The sequence below is a fragment of the Pinus tabuliformis genome, chromosome 6, assembly GCF_031772625.1.
Source record: "Pinus tabuliformis cultivar Carrire ecotype Pingquan chromosome 6, CPIR1, whole genome shotgun sequence".
Taxonomy (NCBI): Eukaryota; Viridiplantae; Streptophyta; class Pinopsida; order Pinales; family Pinaceae; genus Pinus; species Pinus tabuliformis.
Window position 1 is genome coordinate 636,810,561 of NC_142292.1, and position 3,146 is coordinate 636,813,706.

At 39.9% G+C, this 3,146-nt stretch overlaps 1 long non-coding RNA gene across 1 annotated transcript; it reads left to right on the plus strand.

The window, feature by feature from the left end:
• The first annotated feature begins 1,688 nt into the window (after positions 1–1,688).
• Positions 1,689–2,524, plus strand: LOC149260260 (uncharacterized). The gene is made up of 3 exons (XR_016248195.1): positions 1,689–1,823; positions 1,993–2,175; positions 2,299–2,524. It is a non-coding gene; the product is annotated as an uncharacterized LOC149260260 (long non-coding RNA).
• Positions 2,525–3,146: the final 622 nt, after the last annotated feature.

Sequence of the window (3,146 nt, forward strand, 5' to 3'; positions counted from 1 at the left end):
ATGAGATGAGGGTTCAAACCTCATTGAGTATTTATATGACCTTTTGTGTGCCTTAGCAGTCACGTAGCCTAGGGTTACAATTGATCCTCGGTCTATTTAGGATAACTCTCACCAGTTTACTGATTATCCTGGGTACATTTGATCCTCGGTCTATTTAGGATAACTCCGGTTACATTTGATCCTGGGTCTATTTAGGATAACTCTCTCCATTTGATCCTGGGTCTATTTAGGATAACTCGGGTTACATTTGATCCTGGGTCTATTTAGGATAACTCTCACCAGTTTACTGATTATCCTGGGTTACATTTGATCCTGGGTCTATTTAGGATAACTCTCTCACCAGTTACTCTCTTTAGGTTACATTTGATCCTGGGTCTATTTAGGATAACTCTCACCAGTTTACTGATTATCCTACTAGGATAACTCTAATGATAACTCTAGCTACTAGGGTTACATTTGATCCTCGGTCTATTTAGGATAACTCTCACCAGTTTACTGATTATCCTACTCCTCATTAGGTCTGTTTAGGATAACTCTCACGATAACCCTCACTAGCCTAGGGTTACATTTGATCCTGGGTCTATTTAGGATAACTCTCACCAGTTTACTGATTATCCTACTCTCACCAGTTACTGATTAGGTCTGTTTAGGATAACTCTCACGATAACTCTCACTAGTTTATAGTGGCAGCCACTTAGATTTGATCCTGGGTCTGTTTAGGATAACTCTTTGTTTAGGATAACTCACTCTCTGTTTAGGATAACTCTCACCAATTTATAGTGGCAGCCACTTAGATTTGATCCTGGGCATGTTTTGATCCGTTTAGGATAACTCTTTGTTTAGGATAACTCACTCTCTGTTTAGGATAACTCTCACCAGTTTATAGTGGAAGCCACTTAGATTTGATCCTGGGTCTGTTTAGGATAACTCTCTGTTTAGGATAACTCACTCTCTGTTTAGGATAACTCTCACCAGTTTATAGTGGCAGCGACTTAGATTTGATCCTGGGTCTGTTTAGGATAACTCTCACGAGTTTATAGTGGCAACCACTTAGATTTTATCCCGGGTCTGTTTAGGAGAACTCTCTGTTTAGGATAACTCACTCTTTGTTTAGGATAACTCTCACCAGTTTATAGTGGCAGCCACTTAGATTTGATCCTGGGTCTGTTTAGGATAACTCTCACCAGATACTGATTATCCTAGATTTAAAAAATAAAAATAAATAAAAAATATGCCTATCTAACCTATTAACCTTTAATCTTTTCTCTAGGTGCGACCGGACAGACTAGTTGGAGTAAATTCTAAATGTTAAGGAGTTTAATGCGTGCCCCCGTGGCCAGTACCACCTCCCATCTACCTCCCATCTAGTTTAAAAAATAAAAATAAATAAAAAATATGCCTATCTAACCTATTAACCTTTTCTCTAGGTGCGACCCGGACAGACTAGTTGGAGTAAATTTTAAATGTTAAGGAGTTTAATGCGTGCCCCGTGGCCAGTACCACTTCCCATCGAGTCAGTCATCGATCTCCACCTCATCTACTATCACGTGATCTTCAGGGTTTCCCTCACGAGTCTCATTTTCGAGGGCAGCAAATTCAATTAATGGTCTAGATATTCTAGTTGTGGATCGACGACTCTCCTTGCATTAGAATAATCCTAACCCTACCTCATTGCATTTCGTTTTCGATTTGGGTTCATTTCTCGGTTACCTACTCGCAGTCGCAAGGGGGAATACCTGGCTCTCTGACTGCTTTTTTCGTGACGATTCTAGCCCTTTCTGTCCATTGCTCCAGTCCCCTGCTCACGACCCTTGTCATCTCAGGTAAATTCCACACTTTTTAACCTTCTCCCTTTCCTTTTCCATAACGATTTAATGTATTACGTATAAGGTTTATGTTGCTCTGTGTCTAAGGTTACTCTTAGTTATGGTGTCTATTATTCCTCCTCGCATTAACGCCCTTTCACCCTTAACACGGATAACCTTCTTGCAGATTTGGGGTATGGAGCCAACAACAATTTTTCTCCTTAGCGTTGGCCATGGTGAAAATCTCTTTACTCAACTAGCTCAGTGGCGGCTTGAACTTGGTATGCATTTGGCTCCCCCTTTGACGAGACGTTTGCTCAGAGGCAGCATGCCGCGAGGGAAGGGTTTCGCCAACTATTACCTAGTAAGGGTATGTTACCCTGCTCCTTACCATTAATAATTGCATTTAACTTCTTTTCGAGTAACATTCCATTTTTGTTCTTTAAAACGATATTTCTGGTTCGATTTCTAAATCGCGATTTCTGGCCACAAGTAATCTGGCCGGCACCGAGTTTGGCAATCGCTTTAATGCAAGTAATTTCTTGCTCTTACCGCCTTTCCTATCTCCATTAATTCCTTTCCTCAATTTTACTGTAGTCGATATACTAATTCCTTATTTTCCTCTGTTGTGGCTACTTTTGGAATTTGGCATAGCGTTTTCTCATGAGACCTCCACGCTGCTACAGGCGGGTACTTATTACATTTCTCGCCAAGTTTCTATATATGTCTCGATGTGCCATTATGTTGGATATTCTTCGGCCAGGGAACTACCCGTCTGCGCCTCCATAAGTTTACGCAGTTGACGCTTTGTCACTAGAAGTTTTTGTATTTATATATGGTGCAAAAAGTAGGACTAGAACACACATATGCTATGACAGGTTTTAGAGCGAGGTGAACGTTTCGACGCCTCGCTGTAACTCGAATGCCCTTGATTCATTATATTTTCTTTCGTAATTGTCGAGCTGACACCGTTTACACGGTATTCCAACTCTTTGAATTGTGGATACAGTGATCCTTTTTTACTCTTGTTTTCACTACACGAACTGTCATGGTTATGAATACTATCTCTCCCTTTGAATTTACAATTCACTATTGCTCTCATTCGGGTTTCTGGTTACCCGAACTATGACAGTGCTATAAAGTTGTTTCTACTCTTTAAGATTAGAATTTTTACAATGTCTGTCTAATTGTTCTAGTTATACAAACTACTCAAATGCTATATGACGGGTCTAAAATCATTTCCCACATTATGTCTTCCTTTACTATCTAATATTTCACCAATGTGTAATTTCTTAGGGTGTATATAAAGATGTCTGTATTTATACGTATAGTATAGTTTTC